Below are 27,169 nucleotides of genomic sequence, written 5' to 3'. Positions count from 1 at the left end.
AACAAAGTCAGGATGGAGGAGGCGCAAGGATCTGAAGGAAGGTGGAAGTGGCCATGGAGGCATGGAGGATATTTTGATGGGGTTGGGGGGGTTGGTGAGGAGTAAGGGTTTGAGGGCCTGACATTCATCATTAAAACCCAGCCTATCTCCAATGTGAATACAGGCATGCATTGCAGCCTGCCACCTTTGCCATTGCTTCTTTCAGCTCTTACGACTCTTCCCCATCTGACCCCAAGCCACACCCAAGTGAGAAAACAGAGGCAGGGGCCTTCTAAAGCAGTTATGTCTGTCAGGTTAGGAGTTTGCCCAACTTAACTACCACCACGACCATGCACCACCCCGACCCCCACCCCCGACACCCCCATCCCCACCACCCCCAACCCCTGACCCAACCACCACCACTTCCCCCTCTTCCCCACAATAATCTTTTCCCCGGTGTACTTGGGGATTGTCAGAAAACCATTGGAGAATTAGCACAAAATAAAAAAACTCTACAAGAAGATAGACTCATGTGGGATTAGTGAGAGGTAACTGCAGTGGATTAACAAGTAGCTGCGCTTTTGTAGGCAGAACCTAGTTTGTTATTGTGTGCTGCAGGGACCATTGTTAATCCAATTGTCATGTTTTCTCCTCTTTAATGGTCTAAATTTGGGCTCTGGTAAGGTCATAATAGGAAAGATTTATGATTCCGTGCTGAATAAGGCCCTGGTAATGATTCCGACCCATGTTCAGCTTCTTTCTCGACCAAGATTAGAGATTCAATGTGGTCAGCATTGTCCAGCAAATAGCCAAATCAGGTCAGTAGCATTTGTAATAATTCTTTGACCCTGCCAAGGAACAAATCACTTCAATCGTCATCCCTTTAGTAATTATATCATTCCTTTCACGTTTTTCTTGCATTGTAAACTGTTGGAGATCCAACTGATCAATTATAGAATCCCTCTGGAATTATAGGATATGTGTCTATTGTTTTAAAATAAAAGCTGAAAATTCATGACCCAAGCTTAATGTTTGTCTGGCTGATCAGCAAACAAAATTGTTGGACTCGACCTTTTAACAATCATGCAATCCTATATTTACAATATCTACAAGAATTAATTCAGATTTTAAGCTTCCACTGGGAACATCCAAAGAGAGTCTCTCAAATTTAACAGTGGACCAACATCTACTAAATTGATGAGCTTTGTGCCCCACTTGTGCCTAAACAGTAGTTGCAATGCCTGCCAATTTCTACAGTTTATTTCTTTTGAGTAATTTCATAATTACTTTAGGACAATTACTGAAATGAAATAGCTGTCAGATTCAAAAGGAGCTGATAATCAAATACATATTTAGGAGACACACTGATCATATGTGAAATTCTTGTTTTCAATTTGTTCTGGGCAGCACGGTGGCCTCACAGCACCAGGAACCCAGGTTCGATTCCACCTTTGGCAACTGTCTGTGTAGAGTTTGCACATTCTTCCCATGTCTGTGTGGGTTCCCTCCGGGTGCTCCAGTTTTGTCCCATAGTCCAAAGATGTGCAGGCTAGGTGGATTGGCCATGCTAAATTGCCCATTGTGTCCAGGGATGTGTAGATTAGGTGGGTTATGGGGGATAGGTCTGGGTGGGATGCTCTGAGGGTCGGTGTGGACTTGTTGGGCTGAAGGGCCTGTTTGCACACTGTAGGGGTTCTATAATAAGACAATTACTGCCTGAAAGTGTTACTGGCCTCACAAGATAAGCTTCCCCCATCAAGTTATAAAGGACTAATGCCAGGAGGAGGTAACCAGTGTATTTGTCTGTTCTCTAAGTGGTTGTTATAGTGCTAATTCCATATAGTTAACAGTAATGTGTACTTACACTTCAGCTGAGTTTGATGTTTCTCAAGAGACTAACAAGTAACTCAGATGTGATGTCACTAACCTTTAAGTACTGTGTAATAAGCCTATTCTGTTTATCACAATTGAGTTTGTGTCAAAATGTTTCTTGGTATTGGTCAAAATTACTGATACCAATAAGAAAAGATTAGAGGTAGAGAATGCACTCATGGCACGCCAGATGGTTCTGTGGGACAGAACCACAACATGTAGCTAACAATTTGGCAGATCTCATCACATATACTAATTACAATATTCTTTGTGATCAAGATTGATGGAAACTGGGTTTAAATAACCAAGTTCTTGCATTTCTATTAATGCAACTATATCCTCTGTACCTCGTAAGGGACAGCAAACCTGAAACCAGTCACCTAATTGATACAATGAATGTCAGGCAATAATTCCTTAATTTACATGCTCGAATTGATATAAAGCATTAACTTTTAAAGAAGTGAAAATAACTTCTAAATCACATTGTCATAGAATCTTTGGTCTGACTCATCCATGCTGACCAGATATCCTAAATAAATGTAGCCCCATTTGCCAGCATTTGGCACTTATCCCTCTAAACCCTTCCTATTCATATACCCATCCAGATGCCTTTTAAATGTTGTAATTCTACCAGCCTTTACCACTTCCTCTGGCAGCTCATTCCATACATGCACCACCCTCTGCGTGAAAGTTGCCCCTTAGGTCTCTTTTAAATCTTTCCCCTCTCACCTTAAACATATGCCATCTAGTTTTGGACTCCCCAACTCCAGGGAAAAGACCTTGTCTATTTAACCTATCCATGTCCCTCATGATTTTATAAATCTCTATAAAATCACTCCTCAGCCATCGATGCTCAAGGGTAAATAGACCCTTCCTATAGGTCAAACCCTCCAACCCTGGCAACATCCTCATAAATCTTTTCTGAACCCTTTAAAATTTCACTACATCCTTCCTATAGCAGGGACACCAGAACTGCATGTAATATTCTAGTAGTGTCCTAACCAATTTCATGTACAGCTGCAACATGGCCTACCAACTCCTATACTCAATGCACTGACCAATAAAGGCAAGCATACCAAACGCCTTCTTCACTATCCTGTCTACCTGCGACTCCACTTTCAAGGAACTATGAATCTGCACTCCAAGGTCTCTTTGTTCAGCAATACTTTTCAGGACCTTACCGTTAGGTGTTTAAGTCCTGCCCTGATCTGCCTTTCCAAAATGCAGCACCTCACATTTATCTAAATTAAACTCCATCTGCCACTCCTCATTGCCCATTGGCATATCTGATCAAGATCTCATTGTGCTGTGAGGTAACGTTCTTTACTGTCCACTACACCTCCAATTTTGGTGTCATCTGCAAACTTACTAAACATACCTCCTATGTTTGCATCCAAATCATTTATATAAATGACAAAAAGCTGTGGAGCCAGCACCAATCCTTGTGGCACACTGCTGGCCACAGACCTCCGGACTGAAAAGCAACTTCCACCACTACCCTCTGTCTTCTACCTTTGAGCCAGTTCTGTATCCAAATAGCTAGTTCTCCTTCCGTTTTGTGTGATCTAACCTTGCTGACCAGTCTACCATGAGGAACCTTCTAGAACGCCTTACTGAAGTCCATAGCGATCACATCCACTGCTCTGCCTCATCAATTCTCTTTATTAATTCTTCAAAAAACTCAATCAAGTTAGTGAGACACAATTTCCCTCGCACAAAGCCATGTTGGCTATCCCTAATCAGTCCTTTCCTTTCCAAATACATGTAAATCCTGTCCCTCAGGATCCCCTCCAACAACTTGCCCACCACCGATGTCAGGCTCACTGGTCTATAGTTCCCTGCCTTTTCCTTACCACCTTTCTTAAATAGTGGCACCAAGCTAGCCAACATCCAGTCATCTGGCACCTCACCTGTGGCTATTGATGATACAAATATCTCAGTAAGGCACCCAGCAATCACTTCCCTAGCTTCCCACAGAGTTCTAGGATACACCTGATGAGGTCCCAGGGATTTATCCACCTTTATGCATTTTAAAGTGTCCCACACCACCACCTCTGTAATATGTACATTTTTCAAGATGTTGCTATTTATTTCTCCACATTATCTATCTTCCATACCCTTCTCCACAGTAAACAATAACGTAAAATGCTCAGTTAGTATCCCCCCTATCTCCTGCAGTTCCATACATAGGCAACCTTGCTGATCTCTAAGGATCTTCTCTCCCTTTTGACCTTAATGTGTTTGTAGAATCCTTTTGGATTCTTCTTAACTCTATTTGCCAAAGCTATTTCATGTCCCATTTTTGCCGTCCTGATTTCCCTCCTAAGTACACTCCTACTACCTTTATACTGTTCTGGGGGTTCACTCGATCTCTGCTGTCTAAACCTGACATATGCTTCATTCTTATTCTTAATCAAAACCTCAATTTCTCCAGTCATCCAGCGTTTCCTACACCTACCAGCCTTGCCCTTCACCCTAACAGGAACATATTGTCTCTGAACTCTCGTTATCTCATTTTTGAAGGCTTCCCATTTTCCAGCCATCCCTTTACCTGCAAACATCCACCGCCAATCAACTTTTGAAAGTTCTTGCCTAATATCGTCAAAATTGGCCTCCCTCCAATTTAGAAATTTAACTTTTAGATCCAGTCTATCCTTTTTCATCACTATTTTAAAACTAATAGAATTATGGTCACTGGCCCCAAAATGCTCCCCCACTGACACCTCAGTCACCTGCCCTGCCATATTTCCCAAGAGTAGGTCAAGCTTTGCACCTTCTCTAGTAGGTACATCCACATACAGAATCGGAAAATTTTCTTGTACACACTTAACAAATTCCTCTCCATCAAAGCCCTTAACACTGTGGCATTCCCATTCTATGTTTGAAAAGTTATAATCCCCAACTATAATCATCCTATTATTCTTACAGGTAACTGAGATCTCCTTACAAATTTGTTTCTCAATTTTCTGCTGACTACTAGGGGGCCTATAGTACAATCCTAATAAGGTGATCATCCCCTTCTTATTTCTCAGTTCCACTCAAATAACTTCCCTGGACTTATTCCCAGGAATATCCTCCCATAATGTTATCCCTGGTCAAGAATGCCACACCCCCTTCTCTCTTGCTCCCCTTTCTATCCTTCCTATAGCATCTATACCCTGGAACATTAAGCTGCCAGTCCTGTCCATCCCTGAGCCATGTCTCTGTAATTGCAATGATATCCCAGTCCCATGTTCCTAACAATGCCGTGACTTCATCTACCTTACCTGTTAGGCCTCTTACGTTGAAATAAATGCAGTTTAATTTTTCAATCCTACCTCATTCTCTACTTTGTTCCTGCCTGCCCTGACTATTTGACTTACTCCATTTCCCAACTGTACCAGTCTAAGACTGATCTCTTTCCTCACTATCTCTCTGGACCACAGACAGACAGGCACACACACACCCTTACAAGTTTAAGTCCTCCCAAGCAGCTCTAGCAAATCTCCCTGCCCGTATGTTAGGCCTTTCCAATTAAGGTACAATGGATACTTCTTATACAGGTCACTTCTGCACCAGAAGAAATTCCAAAGATCCAAAAATGTGAATTCTTCTCCCTGCACCAGCTCCTCAGCCAAGCATTCGTCTGCTGTATCTTTCTATTCCTACCCTCACTAGCTTGTGGCACCAGGAGTAATCCAGATATTACTATCCTTGAGGACCTACTTTTTAACTTCCTATAATCTGTCCTCAGAATTTCATCCTTTCCTCTTCCTATGTTGTTAGTTCCAATGTGTTTTTATAATTATTAACAAGCATTGAAATATAAGAAGTCAGTCAATGAATAGGAGATGCAGCAGGAAACGAGACACTAACATTGGAAGATAAAGGAGGCAAATGACCTAAAGGCTACCGAGAAGCAATTTGCTTTGTACTCTGTATGATTTTTCATGTATTTCCCGATGATCTTACCCTGCTCTTTGGCATTGAGTGCTGCCTTTTTTGCTGTTTAGTGGAACATTCATCTTGCACAGTAATAGGTAATCTTTTATTTACGTGTCATCTATGGTATAACTTGTAAATGTACTATCATTTCACAGTATTGCTTTTGTATAAACTCCTTCATTATTTCTCCCTGCTCTATAGTACAGAAGTCACCCAACAAGATATACTTTTTCTCAACCATTCTTTAATTTTTGGGATGTTAGTTGTGATGGTATGATGATTTTTTTTAAATCTTCATTTTAGTGCACAATAATTCTGCATTGTCTAACAAATTCTGTATGATGTAAATCAGTTGAGTACGTCTTTATAACTAAAGCCTTATCACTAGCATTATTTATTTTGTCCTTATCCATAGCCTTAATCTCGTTATTTTATCTGCATCCTAAACAATGAGGTGGATAGGTTTAGGATAACCTCTTTGTTTCTGTATTTGTAGGTGAGTAAGTGCTTTTCTGCTGGTGATTTATCACTTTTACTGTCTTTAATGTAAAAAAATACTGAGCTCCACTAATATGTTAATCAGAATAGAGTCAAAATTCTTGACAGCGATATTATCATGAAAATGTTTACAATGATAACATCTAATTCTCCTCATTTAAATATGCAAATTGATTAGACTAGAATAGAATAGAAAAATTAGCAATAGTTTCACATGTTTCAGTCACAGAATTAACTGGTGCAGTAATCTAACCCCAAGAGGATTAACAATTATGAAGTGAGATATAATGTTATTATCTGTTAACTCCATGATCTGTCTTTCTCATAAGTTTTCACCTTCACATTGTCAGTTAGTGATTGACTTTTACTTAACAGATAACAGTGGACTAGTTCCTGTGTTGATGCTTTGTTGAAGGAAATGAAATGACAATTTTTTTACAAGTAGCAGGACAGAGACATCAAGAAGAATTCACCTATTGCCAGGCAGGCCAAGACATTTCCATTCTGTTGTTTTGCTATAGGCACTAAATCAGTGCCCGGCCGTAGCTCTAACAGTCAGAAAATTAAGTTGGCCAACAGGTAGGCAAACCCTCTGAGGGAGAAAACATGAGCATGGATTGGCTGGCAGTGGCTCCAGTTGCAATATGGGAAGGGAAGCAAATAGGGCAAGGAGAAGAAGGGACAGGCGTACGAAGGGGGAAAGATGATAGGAAAGTGAGGCAAAGGAACAAACAAAGATTGTGTAATTTTCAAAAGAAAGGGTAATAGTTTCTTTCATACAACAGAATGTGCCAAGATACATTACAGTCAATGCAGCAATTCCAAAATGCAGTCACTTGTGTAAAGTAGGAAGTGTGCAGTCAATTTGTGCACAACAAATTCCCATAAGCAACCAAATAGAAGAAGAAGGGAAGAGGGCTTGGCAAAAGTATAAGAGTACAGAAGGAATCAGAAGAGGAGAGACTTTCAAACAGGAAATATGGAGAGGAGAGAAAGAAGTAATATGAACAGCAAGAGACAATAAGGATAAAAAGGAGAGAGTAGTAGAGGAGACAAAAGAGGGAGGGGAATAGTGGAGAAGGAGAATGAGGAAAAGTGGGAAAGCTTTGAAACAAAGCAGAAATTGCTAGAGAAACTCAACAGGTCTGGCAGCATCTGTGAAGAGAAAGCAGTGTTAGTGTTTTGGGTTCAGAACTGATTGTAGCCAGGAAATGTTTTGTATACATACTGAAATGGGGTGGGGGAGGAGTAAACAATAGGTAGAGCTGGAGCTCAGAGAGGGAGAACAGCAGTTGGGCAGATAAAGGAGTGGGTAAAGGTCAACCTGAGAGAATCAGTAGCTGCTAATGGGACCATTAGAGTTTTAGGCCCGAAACGTCAGCCTTCCTGCTCCTCTGATGCTGCTTGGCCTGCTGTGTTCATCCAGCTCTACACCATGTTATCTCTAGAGGTTAACGATAGGTTGTTTCTGTGGGTCACCAGACCCAAAACATTAACTCTGTTTTTACCTTCACAGATGCTGCCAGACCTGCTGAGCTTCTCCAGCAACTTTGTTTTTGTTCCTGTTTTTGTTGTCTGCACTTTATTTCCCTAGTGTAGAGGAGACCACATTGTAAGCGGCAAGTGCAGTAGACTAGATTGAGAGAAGTGCAGGTAAATCATTGCTTCACTTGGAAGGTGCGACTGGATCCTTGGATAATGAGGAGGGAGGAAGTAAACAGGCAGGTGTTACACCTTCTGTGATTGAGGGAAAATGCCATGTGGGTTGGGGACATGTTGGAAGTGGAGGAGGAATAGACAAAGGTGTCCCAGAGGGAATGGAAGGCAGAAAAAAGAGGGGAGGGGAATGTGGATGCGGAAGCTGGTAGGATGGTATATGAGTACCAGGGGACATTTTTGCTGTTATGGGGTGCAAAAGTAGAGATGAAGGGATGGGTTGAACATGGCTGAGGCCTCTGTCAACCATGATGCTGGGCAATCCTCAATTGAGGAAAAAGATGGAAACTTTGGAAGGCTTTTTGTGGAAGCTGGCATCATCAGAACAGATGTGATGGAGACAGACAAAGTAGGATAATGGAACAGAGTCTTTACAGGAAGCAGGGTGTGAGGATGTATTGCCCACGTAACTGTGGGAGTCGGTGGGTTTGTAATCAACATTGGTGGCCAGCCTATCCCAAGAAATGGAAACAGAGATGCCAAGGGAGGGAAGGGAGGATTCAGAGATGGACGAGGTGAAGGTAAGAGTGGGTTGGAAATTGGAAGTGAAATTGATCAATTTTTCCAATTCAACATGAGAGAGGGAAGCAACACCAACTATGTCATTGCTGTACTGGAGAAAGAGTTGAGGATACGGGCAAGAATAGGACTGGAACAAGGAATATTCCATGTACCCCACAAAGAGACAGGCATAGTTGGTGCCCATGTGGGTACCCATAGCCACACCTTTGATCTGAAGAAAGTGAGAGGAGTTAAAGGAGAAGTTATTCAAAGTGAGGATGAGCTCGACCAGGTGGAGGAGGGTGGTGGTGAATGGGGACATTTCAGGCCTTTTCTCCAGGATGAAGTAGAGCGACCTGAGATCATCCTGATGAGAGGTGGATGTGTAAAGAGATTGTATGTCCATGGTGAAAAGGAGGTGACTGGAGTCCACGAACTGAAAATTATGAAACTGATGTAAAGCATCAGAAAAATTGTGGATATAAGTGGAAGGGACTGGACAAAGGGAGAAAAAATATCAAGTTGTAGGAAGAGATAGGTTCTGTGGGGCAGAAGCAGGCAGAACCTCTGTGTCTGCCCAGGCAGTCTTGTTTGTGCCTTTTGGGAAACAGTTAGAAGTGGGTTGTGTGGGGTTGGAGAACTATGAACTTGGAGACAGTAGAGGGGAGATCACTGGATGAAATGAGATCAGTGACCACGGTGGACACAATGGCCCAATGCTCGATGGTGGCATCATGATCCAAGGGGCGATAGGAGGAGCTGTCTCAGAGCTGGCATTCAGTCTCTGCAATGTAGAGATCAGTATGCCAGATAAAATCACTTTGTTGGTGCATTTGATTACAAAGTCAGAGTTGAATCTGACAGCATGTAGTACAGTTAGTTCAGAGGGATACAGCAAACCACTGGAAGTTCAAAATCATGCTTACAGACTGAATAGCGGTGCTCTGTAAACTGGTCACCAGATCTGCATGTTGTCTCCACAGTGTAGAGGAGATCACATTGTAAGAAGTGAATACAGTGTACTTAATTGGAAAAAAAAATGCATACAATTAGCTGCTTAGCAATGAATGAATGTTTGGGACCTTGGATGATGAGGAGAGAAAGAGTAGCTGTTACATTTCCTATGTTTGCTCTGAAAGGGTTCTGAGAAGGGTACAGGGTGTTATGGAGTGAATGGTCATTTCAGAATGTTGGAAGCAGAGTGGAAGGTTTGTTTGGGAGTGACATCATGTTAGAGGTGATAGATATGGCAGAGGAAGATGAATACAGAGTCTAGTGGCATAGAAGGTGAGAACAAGCATTGTTGCTCTGCAAGAAAGGGTAAAGGATGGAAGCAGAGGTTAAAGGAAGGGATCTTTATGACCTACATCTGAGTGTCCACTTCAGATCAGTAAAACTATGTGGATTTTGCCTGAGAGGCAGTAGAAATTGGAACTATGACTACCACACACTGCAAAATATTTGATTCAACTATCATTGTCACATCCACATCTGCACGGGTGTGGTAGGGGCAGGAGGTGTACAGAGAGGGCTCCAGCTTCACAACAAAGCCTTGCGGCATCTTGCATCTGAATTTAGGTTATCAAATACAGCTCTCCAGTATAAGTGTCTAAGACCTCTCTCTAGATAGTCATTTTAGACTGGGGTCATCTGTCTTACTAATGTCAGAGTCATGTGATCAGTTACATCATCATAAATGACATGAAGCAATCATTACACCACACACTGAGGTCAGATTCTTCCATTCTGCATGACAGTGACCGAAGATCGGCAGACTAGCCAATAGACTAGCATCTCGGTGTGCATGTTCATCAGTTACAGTAAGCCACCCCATCGAAGTCCTCACCTGATCCTCTTGTAGCAGAACTCATCTGCATCCTCAACCTCTAGTGAGTCGGCACAAAAGCTATCCCTTACACATGCAGTGGCTCCAACCCACTGGCACTTGGTGACTCATCAAATTGTAGAATAAAAGAATCCCTACAGTGCAGAAAGAAACATTTGGCCCATCATATCTGCACCATCCCTCCCGAAGAACATCTCAGCCCTGCACCATTTCCCATAACCCTACATTTCCCATGGCCAATCCATCTAACCTGCACATCTTTGGAATGTGGAAGGAAACTAGAGCACACAGAGAAAATCCATGCAGACACAGGGAGAATGTGCAAACTCCACACAGTCACCCGAGGCTAGAATAAAACTCAGATCACTGCCCTGCAGATCCCAAATCTATGCACATAACTAATATTCTGAGATGGTGTCAGAGTGTCAATTGAGTGTAACTTCTTCATCAGTGCTGTGCAATCACTCTCTGTCTTCCTCCTAAGCTTGCAGAGGCTGGGTTATCAGCAGTTCCTGTAAGTCTGATAGCAGAAAGTCAGAAGAGAACAGTAGGAGTGAGGGAAGGGAAGTTTGTGTGCTGCCCGGCTCAATGTGTTTGCCAGGAGGCAGGAACTAGTGAGTTTGTAGCAAGCTGTTATGTGCTTACCTTTGCTGCACTGTGACCATGCAGCCTTAAACTTTACCTTGTACAGACATATAGCATCATCTTTATGTTATACCCTGACAGTGCTATTTTCTCCAAGCCTTCCCAAATCCAATTACTGGAGCCTCACCTATCACCTATTTCCATAAAATAAAACGCCATCAAAGCGAAATTAACACAATATAACATTAAATTATGTAAATTATAGATTTAGGCCTGTCTTACGAGTAAGGTTGCTTGAGATTCCTCTTCATTGGAGTTTCCCCAAGTCAAGGTCCACATTTCTTCCTTGGTCAGCAATCCTTTCTTCTTCAAATAACCTATTTCTGACAGTATGATGATGATAAAAAAAAAACACATGGCACAATTTGTTGAGTGCTGATCAAACTTACTTCACATTATTGAATCACAGAAGATTATAGCACAGAAACATGTTATTAGATCCAGAGATAGTAGGAACTGCAGATGCTGGAGAATCCGAGACAACAAGGTGCAGGGCTGGATGAACACAGCAGGCCAAGCAGCATCATAGGAGCAGAGAGGCTGACGTTTCGGGCCTAGACCCTTTTATTAGGTCCATCAAGTCTTTTCTGGTGTATTTTCTCCAAGAAGCAATGTAATTTACTTATCTCACTCACTCCCTGAGTCTCAAAACTTCTTTTCTCAAGAATCGATTGAAGGGGTAAGTTGGTACTTGGGCTGCAGTAATGACCAAGACAACGAAGTAATGTTAATCAAGATGTTTTATGTGGCATAATGAAGGAAACTTTAGCAACATAACACTTGTGCATACAGTTGTTAACTTATAACTTCTTGAACTTGGATTTCCTATCACAATGGTGTGTACACCTTGAGTTTTTTTTTAATCTATGCGCGCTGTGTTATGGAGCTGCTGAAGATTCCACCAAAGACTGCTTCACTTTCAAGCATATTGGCAGATGTGGCCATCAGAGGACAAGGCAGCATATCAGACACTGATTGAGGATAGGGGGTGAGGGGGAAGGAGTGTGATAGATGAGAATAGGAGCACTTTGAGTCAAGTTTCCACTTACATGACTGCTTTCTTCATCATCCTTCTCCAGCATGAATAGCACAATACTTCTGCCAATCTGCCATAGACCAAATGAATAGAGATGGATGATACATTTGTAAGTGCACTGATAAGGCATGAAATCGTGGCTGGTTACATGATAAATTAACAATGGTTTCACGGTCATGAACAACCCATCCAGTTTACTGATGTCCTTTAGGGAAGGAAATCTGCCATCCATACCCAGTCCGGCCATGTGACTCCAGACTCTCTCAGCAATGTTGTTAACTGTTAACTGCCCCCTGGACAATTAGGGATAAGCAATAAATGCTGGCCTAGCCAGCAATCCCCTTGCCTCGCAAACAAATAAAAAAATAAAAAAACAAAGTATCACTGACGTTCTCTTCCTCCCTGATAAGCCTCGGATTTAAAGCTGATATTCAGCAAGTAGAAGTTGGACAGTTCTCCTTCCGTTGATGCAGACTTTCCACAGTAGGCCCTGCCAGAAATGGCTGCCCATGGCGATTTGCAAAGTGTGAATGACTAAGTGAAAATCATAGAATCATACAGTGCAGAAGAGGCCCTTTGGCCCATCGAGTCTGCACCAACATGTGAAAAGCACCTGACCTTCAACCTAATCGCATTTACCAGCATTTGGTCCATAGCCTTGAATGTTATGATGTGCAAAATATTCATCCAGGTACCTTTTAAAGGATGTGAGGCAGTTTACTTCTACCACCCTCCCAAGCAGCACATTCCAAATTGTTGGCACCCTCTGGGTAAAAACGTTTTCCTTCACATCCTCCCTAAACTTCCTGCCCCTCACCTTGAAGCCAGGTCCCATCATGACTGACCCTTCAACTAAGGGGAACAGTTGATCTTTATCCACTCTGCCTATGTCCCTCATAATTTTGTAGATCTCAATCAGATTGCCCCCTCAGTCTTCTCTGCTCCAGTGAAAACAACCCAAGCCTATCCAACCTTTCCTCGCAACTTAAATTTTCCATCCAAGCAGCATCCTGGTGAATTTTCTCTGCACCCCCTCCAGTGCAATCAGATCCTTCCTCTAATGTGATGACCAGAACAGTGCACGGTACTGTAGCTATGGTCTCACCAAAGTTCTGTATAACTCCATCAATGACTTCCTTGCTTTTGCAATCTATGCTTCAATTGATAAAAGTATCCCACATGCCCTTTTCACCACCTTACTAACATGCCTTTCCACCTTCAGAGATATATAAACAAATAGTCCAAGGTCCATTTGTTCCACAGAACTTTCTAGTGTCATGCTGTTTTTTGAATGCTTCCTTATCAAGTTATTCCTTCCAACATATTCAACCACATTTGGAATACTGCGTACAGTTCTGGTCGCCACATTACCAAAAGGATGTGGATGCTTTGGAGAGGGTGCAGAGGAGATTCACCAGGATGTTTCCTGGTATGGAGGGCGCTAGCTATGAAGAGCGGTTGAGTAGATTAGGGTTATTCACATTAGAAAGACGGAGGTTGAGAGGGAACCTGATTGAGGTCTACAAAATCATGAGAGGTATAGACAGGGTGGATAGCAAGAAGCTTTTTCCCAGAGTGGGGGACTCAATTACTAGGGGTCACGATTTCAAGGTGAGAGGGGAAAAGTTTAAGGGAGATACGCGTGGAAAGTTCTTTACGCAGAGGGTGGTGGGTGCCTGGAATGTGTTGCCAGCGGAGGTGGTAGAGGCAGGCACGATAGCATCATTTAAGATGTATCTAGACAGATACATGAATGGGCAGGGAGCAGAGGGATACAGATCCTTGGAAAATAGGCGACAGGTTTAGATAGAGGATCTGGATCGGCGCAGGCTTGGAGGACCGAAGAACCTGTTCCTGTGCTGTAATTTTCTTTGTTCTTTGTTCTATATATCACCTTACTTCTTAGGTTTAAATTCCCTCTGCCATTTATCTGCTCATTTGACCATCCCATTTTCTCTTTTTGCAGCCCAAGATACTCAACCTACTGTTACCCACCCGATCAAACTTTCTGTCATTCTCAAAATTGCTAATCCAACCCCCACACAATCACCTATGTCATTTATATAAATGGCAAATAACGTGGGACCCAGTACAGATCCTTGTGATATGCTAATGGACACTGGCTTCCCATAACTAAAGCAGTCTTCTGTCACCACCCTCTGTCTCCTATTACTGCACTAATTTTGAATCCACTTTATCAAATTATACTGTATCCCATGTGCATTTGCCTTCATGGTAAGTTTTCTATATGGGACATTGTCAAAGGCTTTGCTAAAATTTGTATAAACTACATCAACTGCATTACCCACATCTACACACCTGGTCACAACCTCAAAACATTGGATCAAAGTTGTTAGGCATAACCTCCCTCTTGTCTCTCCATATGGAGAGAAGTGCTCTCCTTCAGAATTTTCTCCAATACTTTCTCTACCACTGACGTGAGACTCACTGGTCTGTAGCTCGCTGACTTGTCTTTACAATACTTCTTAAATATCGGAACCACATTACATGTTCTCCATACCTCTGGCACTTCCCCTGTGGCTAGACAGGAATTAAAAATTTTGGTCCGTGCCCTTGCAATCTCTTCCCCTGTTTCCCACAATTCATCTGAATCTGGATATTTGTCCACTTTAAAACCTGCCAATACCTCCAGTACCTTGTCCTTCCCTATATCAATGTGCTTAAGCACCTCGCAGTACCAGCACACCCCCCCCCCCCCCACCCCAAACCTGGTTCCATACCTTTATTCTCATTCTTTTGGGTAAAGATAGAAGTGAGGTGTAGACATCAGTGATGCCAAAGTGCATGCTGCCACCCAGCTCTGATTCTAGACACAACCTGCTTAAAGATCTGAGATAACAAGGTGTAGAGCTGGATGAACACAGCAGGCCAAGCAGCATCAGAGGAGCAGGAAGGCTGATGTTTCGGGCCTAGACTCTTCTTCAGATCTCATGCCAGGACTTAAAAATCATCAAAGCTGATAGTACAAGAGAGTGTTTCACTGTTAGAGATACCATGTTTGAATTAAACTTCAAACCTCTTAGCACCAAGGAATCTTTTATACCTATGTATTAGAAGAAGAGCAGAGCTAGTGTCCATCAGTCCATCAGTATGTCAAAAACAGATCACCTGGAGATTATCAGAGTGACTTATGAAGATTGCTGTATTTTTACAATTTAAATGTATTCTATTAGCTGTACAACATCTGTAGGACCTCTTATAGCCATGAAATATACTACATAAATCTTTTAAGTACTTTTTCTTTGTGTTTTTGTTTTCAAATATATCATCTTACCTTAAACATTAAATTAGATAAAACATAATTCTGCATTGTTACAGTTTTATGTCTTAAATGAAACAGCGTACTCATGAACAATGTAGTCGAGGAGAATACTGAGATACAGTCTATTAGACTAGACGGGATTGAGGTCCATAAGGAGGAGGTGTTAGCAATTCTGGAAGATGTGAAAATAAATAAGTCCCCTGGGCCGGATGGGATTTATCCTAGGATTCTCTGGGAAGCTAGAGAGGAGATTGCAGAGCCTTTGGCTTTGATCTTTATGTCGTCATTGTCTTCAGGAATAGTGCCAGAAGACTGGAGAATAGCAAATGTTGTCCCCTTGTTCAAGAAGGGGAGTAGACACAACCCTGGTAATTATAGACCAGTGAGCCTTACTTTGGTTGTGGGTAAAGGATTATAAGAGATAGGATTTATAATCATCTAGAAAGGAATAATTTGATTAGGGATAGTCAACACGGTTTTGTGAAGGGTAGGTCGTGCCTCACAAACCTTATTGAGTTCTTCGAGAAGGTGCCCAAACAGGTGGATGAGGGTAAAGCGGTTGATGTGGTGTATATGGATTTCAGTAAAGCGTTAGATAAGGTTCCCCATGGTAGGCTATTGCAGAAAATACGGAGGCATGGGATTGAGGGTGATTTAGCGGTTTGGATCAGAAATTGGCTAGCTGTAAGAAGTCAGAGGGTGGTGGTTGATGGGAAATGTTCATCCTGGAGTTCAGTTACTAGTGGTGTACCTCAAGGATCTGTTTTGGGGCCACTGCTGTTTGTCATTTTTATAAATGACCTGGATGAGGGCGTAGAAGGATGGGTTAGTAAATTTGCGGATGACACCAAAGTTGGTGGAGTTGTGGATAGTGCGGAAGGATGTTGCAGGTTACACAGGGACATAGATAAGCTGCAGAGCTGGGCTGAGAGGTGGCAAATGGAGTTTAATGAGGAAAAGTGTGAGGTGATTCACTTTGGAAGGAGTAACAGGAATACAGAGTACTGGGCTAATGGTAAGATTCTTGGTAGTGTGGATGAGCAGAAAGATCTCGGTGTCCATGTGCATAGATCACTGAAAGTTGCCACCCAGGTTGATAGCGTTGTTAAGAAGGCGTACCATATGTTAGGTTTTATTGGTAGAGAGATTGAGTTTCGGAGCCATGAGGTCATGTTGCAGCTGTACAAAACTCTGGTGCGGCCGCACTTGGAGTATTGCGTACAGTTCTGGTCACCGCATTATAGGAAGGATGTGGAAACATTGGAAAGGGTGCAGAGGAGATTTACCAGGATGTTGCCTGGTATGGAGGGAAGGTCTTATGAGGAAAGGCTGAGGGTCTTGAGGCTGTTTTCGTTAGAGAGAAGAAGGTTAAGAGGTGACTTGATAGAGACATACAAGATGATCAGAGGATTAGATAGGGTGGACAGTGGGAGCCTTTTTCCTCAGATGGTGATGGCTAGCATGAGGGGACATAGCTTTAAATTGAGGGGTGATAGATATAGGACAGATGTCAGAGGTAGGTTCTTTACTCAGAGAGTAGTAAGGGCGTGGAATGCCCTGCCTGCAAAAATAGTAGATTCACCCACTTTAAGGGCATTTAAATGGTCATTGGATAAACATGTGGATGATAATGGAATGGTTTAGGTTAGATGGGCTTCAGATTGGTTTCACAGGTCGGCGCAACATCGAGGGCCGAAGGGCCTGTTCTGCGCTGTAATGTTCTATGTTCTATGTTCTATGTTCTATGATTTCCATATGTTAGAGCTCTCATGGAGTCATTCAGACTTATGTACTGCATTTTTTTATATACTATTTTGTAATATCCTGAACACTTAGACCAGATAAATTCTTCTCCCTGACCATGTCTCAGATTTGTAAACATTTGTCTCACTCCATGGAGTTCCATGCAGCTTATTTAACTCAAGATGTAGATAAGCCTCAGCATCTTCTGTCACCTGTTGTGGTTGTTTGACTGATGAGGTAAACTTTTTCAGACTGTTGGTCATCATTCTGAAAGAGTCCTGCTCACTCAAGACTATCCCTGTCACTGGCATTGACTGCTCTCTTTTTGAAAACAGAGGATTGAACTTTTGCTACCATTCTTGTAAAGTCAATGCCCTTTGTGTTGACAATATGAACAGCTCTCTTGCGCCAATGTAAGTAAATCTCACTAGACTTTTTTCAAAGTTTGGATTCCACAATGAGTCTAGGAAGTTCAATAAAGTCTTTGCTAGTCGTTTCTTGACTAGTCAACAACAGTTTGTTCCTGCACCAGAGTTTGGACACATGTTTGCTTCTGTTGTTCACTGGGAGGTCATTGATTTCCTCCAACTGTTCTGATGACATATGCATGCAGTCTGAAACAAAATGATGGTTGATTGCAAACAATATGTGTATTTGCAACTCTCATGCAGCGTTGTCATGTAACATGCAGCATTGTTACATTTCTGACAGTTATTCCACCTGTACACTTATTTCTGTAGATTGTAACTTCTGCTTCAGCCGTCGGATTTCGTCTGATAGGGCATTAACACCTGATTCTATATCAAGCACAAAATCAACAAGATACCCATTGATGATGAAAAGTTCTATCTCTTCTGGCTTGTCTGGATTAATAAGTTCTCCTAACAATGCCTCAAGTGTCTTCTCCAATGGGGATAGCTCATCAGTTCAGGCATCTTTTCCAATGGTTGTGAGTATTCTGCAGTACAGTCACCTTTATGTATGTTACCACCAATACTTTCACTGTTCAGAAACTGTGCCTTACTTCTAGATATCTTCTGGAAGTGACCTACTGTTATACATATGTAGCAATCCTTCATGACAGTTGGACATTGTCTATGCTTGGCCTGCAGCAATGATAGCAGATTTTTGCATTCAGTATTTGGCTTGTTCTTGAAGTAGATTTCTCAAGTGCCTCTTTGGATTGTCCATACTTTATAAAAGAAGTGATTAGGCCATGTTGCCCTCTTGAATTACTGCTGGTTTTCTCCTCTCAGGATTTGTCTATGAGTTTTTCTGGTTTCTGTTTCCAGCAGCTTTGAATAGTTTTCTCCAAAGTTAAATATTGCTCTGAATGTTTCATCAAGTATTCCAACAACAATTCTGTCTCTTAAGACCCCTGATTTCAAAGCTCCATGTTCACATTTTTTTCATCAATCTATGGAGGTCATTAACAAAGTTGTCTACAGCTTTTCCTGAAAGCTGACATTTCTATTAAATCTTGCTTGTTCAAAAATTTTATTTATTTTTAAATTGAAGTAATTGTCAAAAGCTTTCAGGGCATCTGTACTTTGTCTATTAATAACATCATCTACAATTTCAACTTTTGAATTTTAATAGCACATTAGTTTGGTTAGTTTTAATTTTCGTGTTTAATTTTGAGGCAGTTTAGTATCTTAAGAACTGGTGACTCCATGAAATCCAATTTTATGTTCCGTATGGTCCTTTCTTGACCTTGGTCTGTTGGTAAATATTGCTATACCAGGCCAGACCCCCTCAAAGTGTTTTAACAAGCCAACCTAGACCCTAGATTGTTCTTATTATAAAAGGCAAATGCAAAGTGCCTGTTTCAGATGCAATGAGACTGCTCAAACTACTCAACGTTAAGCAAAATACAATTTATTTAAACACCATAGTTAAAATACAACCAAAGAAAGAGGAATTTAGAATAACAACTCTATTGTAAAACTTAACAGAATAAAAGATACAGTAACTATTACTAATTAACCAATATAGTTCCAATATAGTAAAATCACGTAAATTACACCTTAGCAAAAAGCAAAATTCGGACACGGATTCTCACATGCAGTTCCTCCAACCTGAGGGAAAAAATATCAAGAGAAAATTCACAGAAAATAGCAGCCAGGAGACATTCACTGAAGCTTCCAACTCAGTTGAGATTTCCACAGGTTCTGCTTAAAGCTAAACCTAAAAACCCAGAAATACTGATCAATGAGAACTGGCCACACCAATTCAGCCTGTTTGTAAAAAAAAAAAAAAGCCCAGGTCCTCTCAAACTGTTTACCCTAGTAGTTCTGGTAGACTGCTCAGCGCCTCTGCCTTACAACATCTCTTCAAATCAAAACCAGGACAAAATAACTTCTTAAAGTCACAGCATCGTCATAATATATAGTATCCTATTTTTCCTCAATGTACTCACTATTCTAATTACTGTAAAGTTACACTATCATCTCACTGTGTTCACAATCTGCTCCTTAAGCTTGTGTTCTGAATGTGGTTTTAAATTGAAAGGCTATAGCGCTTCCTAGACTGTAAACAACATTTCCTTTGTGAGCCAGAGTTTTTGTACTCTCCATTGCTATTACAGTATAGAAAATTATTTAATAAAACTTTAAATTGTACCAAGTGGAAGTATCAGGGGAAGCAATGGCCCAGTGGTTTCATCGCTGAGCTGTCGATCCAGAGACCAAGATAACGTTCTGGAGACCTGGATTTGAATCCCGCCACAGCAGATGGTGGAATTTGAACTCAAGAAATATCTGGAATTAAGAATTTAATGATGACCATGAATCCAGTGTTGGATTCACTAGTTCACTAATGTCCTTTTGGGAAGAAAACCGCCATCATTACCTGGTCTGGTCTACATGTGATTCCAGACCTACACCAATGTGGTTCCCTCTTAACTGCCATCTAGGTAATTAGGCATGGGTATTAAATGCTGCCTAGCCAGCAACACCCTCATCCTGTCAATGAATAAAGAAAAAAAAATGTGCTGTAAGAATTTACTGCTTTCAGGCTTTTCAAATTTGTTTCATTTTAGTACTGCATCTCTGTACTGCCTACTGTGTTTTCTTGCCACTTTCAGGGTATTTCTGACTTTTTGTAAGCAATCTAAATGGTCATGAACTACTTCTTCTATGGTTTTGCTATCTTAAGCAGCTAAAGGTGCCAAGTAGATGATCCATCTCAGCCTCCTCCAGTGGACCCCAGCATCACAGTTATCAGTCTTCAGCCAATTCAATTTGCTCCATGTGATATCAAGTTGGAAGCACTGGATATTGCAAAGGCTATGGGCCCAGACTACAGTAATAGTATAGAACACTTGTCCTCCAGAACTCGGCACTCTCCTAGCCAAGATCTTCCAATACATTTACAGCACTAGCATCTTTAACTGCTTCATCAATTATCTTCGCTCCATCAGAAGGTCAGAATTAGAAATGTTCACTAATGTTTGCATGGTGTTCAACACCATTCGCAAGTCCTCAGATCCTGAAGCAGTCCCGTGTTCAAATGCAACAAGATCTTTATGATATCCAATTTTGGCCCGACAAGTGGCAAGTAACATTTGAACCATACAAATTTTAGGCAGTAAGAAAATATCTAACCACCACCCTTGACGTTCAATACGGTTACCATCAATGAACACCCCAATATCAACATCCTGGGAGTTATGATTGACCAGAAATTCAATTGGATTTGCCACCTAAATACAGTGGATACAAGAACAGGTCAGAGGTTAGAAAAACTGTGGCAAGTAACTTATCTCCTGACTCCCCAAAGCCTGTTGATCATCTACAATGCATACATCAGGCGCGGAATACACTCCACTTGCCTGGATGGGTGCAACTCCAACAACACTCAAGAAGTTTGACACCATGCAGGACAAAGCAACCTGCTTGATTGGCACCGCATCTACCAAGCATCCACTCTCTCCACCACTGACGCTCACTAGCAGCACTGTGTACTACCTTCACTGTCGCTGGGTCAAAATCCTAGAATTAAGGGCAATGTGAGTCAACCTATAGCAGGTGGAATACAACTGTTCAAGAAGGCAGCTCACCACCACCTTTTTCAAGGGTAACCAAGATGGGTAATAAATACTGGCCAGAAAGCGATACCCACACCCTACAACTGAATTAACAAAAAAGCTTTCTCGCTGTTCCACAGGTAAAATCAATGATTTCCCACCTTTTAAATGCTAAAACATCAAGCACTTTCTTCTTCACAAATTTTAACTAAGATTTTCTGACTGTGGCCCTTAGAAATCTTTCTGCCAAAATTATGGTCTAATTACTGTGTTCTTTTCCTGTTAAATCTTTACCTTTTCCTGACTTTTCTTCTTTTGCTAGATTCATTCACTATATTTCTTTAAATTTGTTTATTTTTAGCTTGAACAAATTCAGAGGCCTGTCAGATTCTGTAGTCCTGTTCTAAATGTACTTTCTGATGCTTTCACTGTTTCTTTTCAGCTGTGTCTTTTGGAGTCTCATGTTGATGATTCATTATGAGAAGTGGAAACTCTTCTTGACACTCCTTTTGCTCCCTTTTTGTCAATTTTTAATGTGCTGAAGACAGCATATGGCCAACCACCATAATCTTTGCTCCTATCCATACACCTGATGGTAATGAATTAATCATTGATGAGATAATTGCAGTGGGAAGGTGATGTGAGCACTAACTTGTGTCTCCTAAACAAAGACTGCCACTTCTTAACAAATTCTCTGTATCAAATTTCACAGGTGCCTGGGAAAGAAAAGCTAATTGCTTCCTCCTTCATGTGAAGAATTGTTAAATGTAATCAAATAAGGCAACCCTGGCTATGGTAGAATTCCAGCAAAAATTTGAAAGTGTAGTAACACTGAGTTTGCTGACAGCTATTTTCAAAAATATCTGGGATCAGGATCTCGAGGATGCCAACAAAGTCACACAAACAATGAGGGCCATCATCATGTTGAGCTCAATAGCATCGCGAACACCCTGCAAAAAAAAACTTCGATGCGCAGGTCATATCTCCCATTAGGGTGACTGGAATACTGAAGATAATCTTCAATTCTGAACTGCCTCAAGACATACAACATCAAGATGGTCAGTACAGACAATACGAGGATAGCATTGAAATAAAGTCTTTCAAACCCCCACAATGTACATGTAGTTCCATGTATTAATTCAAGCTCTAAGCTCATCTACTTTACCAATTATACTCCTACCATCGAAATAAATAGACTTCGAACTACCAGTCCTGCCATGTTCATTAACCTGGTTCTGCCTGCTCTTCCTATTTGACTTACTTGACTGAACTCCTATCTTCTCAATAATTGCACATGCTTGCCTACTGCTTGGTTTTCACCCCCACCACATGCACTTAAACTCTCCTGAGTGGCACTAGCAAACCTCATTGTAAGGACATTGGTGCCCTTCCAGTTTAGGTTCAATCCATGCTCCTTGTACAGATCCCTCCCTCATTAGAGGAGATCCCAATTCCAGATATCTGAAACTCTCTCTCCTTCTCCAGCTCACTGCTCTTTGGCACAAGGACCTTCACAATCTCCTTCTCAGTCGTGGTGAGTGAGCCGACTTCTCCCAGAATCCTCCACCGTTACTTCTTACTGCCATCCTCTCCCAGTGGAGCAGGACATGGTTAGGCCATCAGAATAGGCAGGCAGATAACAGATGAAACTTTACACAGAAGTGTGAGGTGATACATTTTAACTGAAGGGTTAGTGATATGCAATCCTAAAGGAAGTACATGTGCATCTTAGAACATGGTCAGACATATTGAGAGAGTTGTTCACAAAGCATATGGGATCTTAGGCTTCATAGGTTGCACCATTAATTGTGGCCTAACAAGAAATATATTGTATTCAATTCTAGTCACCACACAATAAGGAGGCTGAGAATGTGCTTGAAAAGGTCCAAGTGAAATTTTACCAGAATGGTTCCAGCTATGAGGGATGTTTGCTCCTTAGATCAAAGGAGATTATTTGGAATTTGATAGAGATGTACAAGATTATGACAGGTTTGTTTAAAGCAGAAAAAGCAAAGAAAAAGTTGTTTGCATTACCTGATTGTACAAGCACTAGGGAACACAGATGTATGGTATGGTGAAAAGAAGTGAGGTTGGGTGGGGTTTGGGGTTGTAAGAGAGAACACTTTCGCACTGTGAATAGTAATGATCTGAAACTCTCTGCTAAAACAGGTGGTAAAAGCAGAGAAGGATGATTTATAAGGAAATTAGATGGGAACTTTTGAGAAATAGACTTTCAGAGCTGCAGGTATAAGAATAGGAAATGGAATAACAGTTTAGTCCACAGACAATGAGCTGAATGACCTCATTCTGGGCCATTATGATTATGATTCTAAGGTTGAATGCGCTAGTAGCTCAAGTAACTTTGTACAGGTTTGAGGTCTTAGTTCTCACTTAAACTTCTCCTTTTTGTTAACTTTTTGAGATTTGGGAGTTTCATCCTAATTTCTTTGTGGGAATATTTTCATTCTGAGATTTACTCTCACATCCTTGCATTTCTCCCATTTCTCTGACACCGATTTGTTTTTGAGTAACTGGTTTCAGACCAATTTTCCCAAATTACATTTTGGTTTGAAGTAGGAAAACTTGCAAGGCAACAGGAAGAGGGCAAGATCATGGAACTCATTGAATAGCTCTTTCAAACAGACAACTCATGCACTTTGGATCAAATGGCTTCATTCTTTAGGTTTCCCATGCAATGTGATTGTTGGAAAGATGATGAACAGCCTTCTTCAAAAGGAATTAATGCAGATTCACTGCAGTAACAGTCCAAAGAAATGATTGAGTAATTATTACAAGCAAAACAGAGAGAATCGGTTCAAAATAAGGCACAAAATTTCTGTACAGTAAAGGGAAAAATACACCAATTAAAAAATTTTTATTGCATCCTTTGTAATGGGCCAGGATAATATTTTTCCTTGATCATTGAACTCACAGCACCAAAATGGCAAATATTGTTATTCAAATATAATGAACAGTGCAAGATCCATAAAAATGAGTTTTAAACATTGGTTTAAACAGTTGGACCAGTCTATTATAGTTCTCCTGTATCTGTCATAGCTAATTCATTATCAACAGCATGAACTGCTCTTTTTTGGATGAGCAGTCTGTAAAATGGAGCAAAAATATCATCACGTAAAAATGTGTACAATTTCTATTTATTTCCATGTTATAGAAATGCCACTGATTTAGTATAGTTGTTTGGGTAGAACATGCGCAACTCATGTTTTGTGATAGCCACAAGTATTCCAATTAGCATTAGTCCATTTATGACAATTTTTTTTTACAAATATAGTATAAGCATTTCCAATTATTCTGCTGCTCCTGGCACCTCAAGTAATGTTTAGTTAATGGAACTGCTGAGCCTCCATTGATTCTGGCTCCTATCTCTCTTGCTTCTCCATTCAGACCATCAATTAACATTATGGATAGGACTCCTTAAGGTATCAAGCAGGTGTCTTTGTCACATGTTCAGAGGATTGGGCTAAGATGAAAGACAGGCAAGGGAGACAGTGCAAAGTTTGGCACCTTGGTCCCCAGGGCAATTTTAACCCGATTTCCACTGGCAAGCAGGACAAATCAACCATTACCATCTCTTTATGATAATTTATCTCCGACCTTAAACTCCTGACAGAATGTCTCTATAACTCTGTTCTAGTTTAAGATGGTAATTGGCTGGATGGGTGCCAAGGCATGTCCATGATCAGCTTCCCACACAAAACCAGTGAGAAGGGCCACTGAGTTTGCAGCAAAAATACAGCCACCATCTTGTTGGGCAGAAATGCAACATGAGGCCATTGACAGGGAAGGGTCAAGCCTGACACTCTGTCAGGTCGAGGAGATGGGATTCTACGAGGGTTTTAATGAATGGAGGGGAAAATTCAACGCATGAGAGTTGTAAGCCTTGTGGCATCCAGGGTTAAAAAGACGTAACTCAGTGATTCTCTGGGACTCCCTTGTCCGCTCCACACTCCCCTCCAGCCCCACCACCCCCGGCACTTTTCCCTGCAACCGCAGGAAGTGCTACACCTCCCCCATCACCCCCATCCCAGGCCCCAAGAAGACTTTTCACATCAAGCAGATGTTTGCCTGCACATCTGCTAATGTGGTATACTGCATCCGCTGTTCCCGATGTGGCCTCCTCTACATCAGGGAAACCAAGCGGAGGCTTGAAGATCGCTTTGTGAACACTTACGCTCGGTTCATGACAAACGACTGCATCTCCCAGTCGCAAACCTCTTCAACACCCCCGCCCACTCCTTGGACGACATGTCCATCCTGGGCCTCCTCCAGTGCCACAACGATGCCACCTGAAGGTTGCAGGAACAGCACCTCATGTTTCGCTTGGGAACCCTGCAACCCAATGGTATCAATGTGGACTTCACAAACTTTAAAATCTCCCCTCCCCCTACCGCATCCCAAAACCAGCCCAGCTTGTCCCCGCCTCCCTGATTTGTCCATCCTTTCTCCCACCTATCCACTCCTCCCACCTCAACCCCCATCCCTACCTCCTACCTATCAGCCTCATCCCCGCCTCCTTGACCTGTCTGCCTTCCCTTGACTGACCAACCCCCACCCTAACTCCCCACCTACACTCACCTTTACTGGCTCCATCCCCCCTCCTTGACCTGTCCGTCTCCTCTCCACCTATCTGCTCCTTTATCCATCTTCCATCTGCCTCCCCCCTCTCTCACTTTATTTCAGAATCCCCTTCCCTCTCCCCCATTTCTGAAGAAGAGTCCAGACCCGAAACGTCAGCTTTCCTGCTCCTCTGATGCTGCTTGACCTGCTGTGTTCATCCAGCTCTACACCTTGTTATCTCATAACTATTTGAATCTCATTTGTCTCCAGCTCTTCTTCAATCTGGAAAGCTACAATCTTTTCCCTACTCCTAGTTACAAATATCGAAGTCTACATTTCATACTTGGAGAATAAGCATACAAATTTCCAGCAGAAGTCGTCTTTTGTGTATTCTGAAGAGTAGGTAAAAATTAACTGAGAGGACTGAGTACGACATTGTAGGTGAGTTCCCCAGATGATCATAATGACCCACCTACCCAACAGTTTCATCTAGGTGGACAGGCTTAAAATTGTCCTTTGTGCCTTACTTCACAAGGCAACTCATATTTATTTTTATGGAGAAGCCAATATAAGAGGTCAGATCAAGTTCAAAAAGTTACAAAAACTGTGAAACCAAGAGCTGATAATTTAGTTAGCCATGTTTGACTTTCAGAAATACGAAGTTTGTGAATGGAAGGCAAATTTGAGCAAAATTTAGAAAATAATTAAATGTTTCAGGATTTGAAAGTTCGTTTAAACTGAGAAGGTTTGACAATACTATGGCTTTCAGAGGTGTATTTTGTTCTGTTTTGTCTTATGAAGAAAAGTTGAGACAGAGGTACAGAGCAGTCTTCTCCAAATTCAATAAAATAAACAGTTTATGAGGCCTTGGGTATTTTTTAAAGTTGGAACAATAGAAGCAGTCTAAATGGGTCAATCTCCTACAGAACCAAGTTCATTTTTAGTTTTAGCTTTCAGTAGCAGTTGCTGCTGGGATCTTGAAACTGGGTGTGGAGGCGGCTTTTCCTCTCTCTGTTACAGATAAAAGCTGGGTGTTCTCTTCTTGCTGCTTGAATTGCATGTGAGATGATCTATTTTACTGAATTTGCCTTTGAAAAGGGTTTGTTTATGGGATGTTACAATATTGGAGCAGTTGATTAGTAGTCATTAATATATATATATTATTTTGTTAAGCATTTTGATCAAGTTACAATTAATCGAATTCCTTTCTTTTATTTTTATTTTGTCCGTATTTTAACAGTAGTGTAAAAATGAGTGTTTTGCTTCAGTTTGATAATTTGACCAATCTTAAATGCATCTGGACACAATTCCTTATACCTACCTTTAAAATAAGGAAAATTAGGGTCTAGATTATTGTCTTAATATATTTTGAGGTATTCTGGTCTGGGCCATAACAAAGGCAATGATTTTAAAGTTCTTGATTGGCCGGGAATGGGCAAAGCTCATGTTACTGAAGCAAGTGAAATTGAAGCGACGCTTGCCCTGCGATTCAAAATTTAGAGATAGTAGGAACTGCAGATG

General features: G+C 41.4%; 1 long non-coding RNA gene across 1 annotated transcript in view; it reads left to right on the top strand.

The window, feature by feature from the left end:
- The window catches only part of LOC125484842, a 203,729-nt gene extending 181,521 nt beyond the window's left edge, over nt 1–22,208 (top strand). The window contains exon 3 of the long non-coding RNA XR_007263665.1: nt 21,783–22,208. This is a non-coding gene — a long non-coding RNA (uncharacterized LOC125484842). The remainder of the gene's footprint in view (nt 1–21,782) is intronic.
- Nucleotides 22,209–27,169: the final 4,961 nt, after the last annotated feature.

This window comes from Rhincodon typus, chromosome 14, assembly GCF_021869965.1.
Source record: "Rhincodon typus isolate 14 chromosome 14, sRhiTyp1.1, whole genome shotgun sequence".
Taxonomy (NCBI): Eukaryota; Metazoa; Chordata; class Chondrichthyes; order Orectolobiformes; family Rhincodontidae; genus Rhincodon; species Rhincodon typus.
Note: the sequence above shows the minus strand (reverse complement) of the source record. Positions and strands in the feature narration are given on the sequence as shown.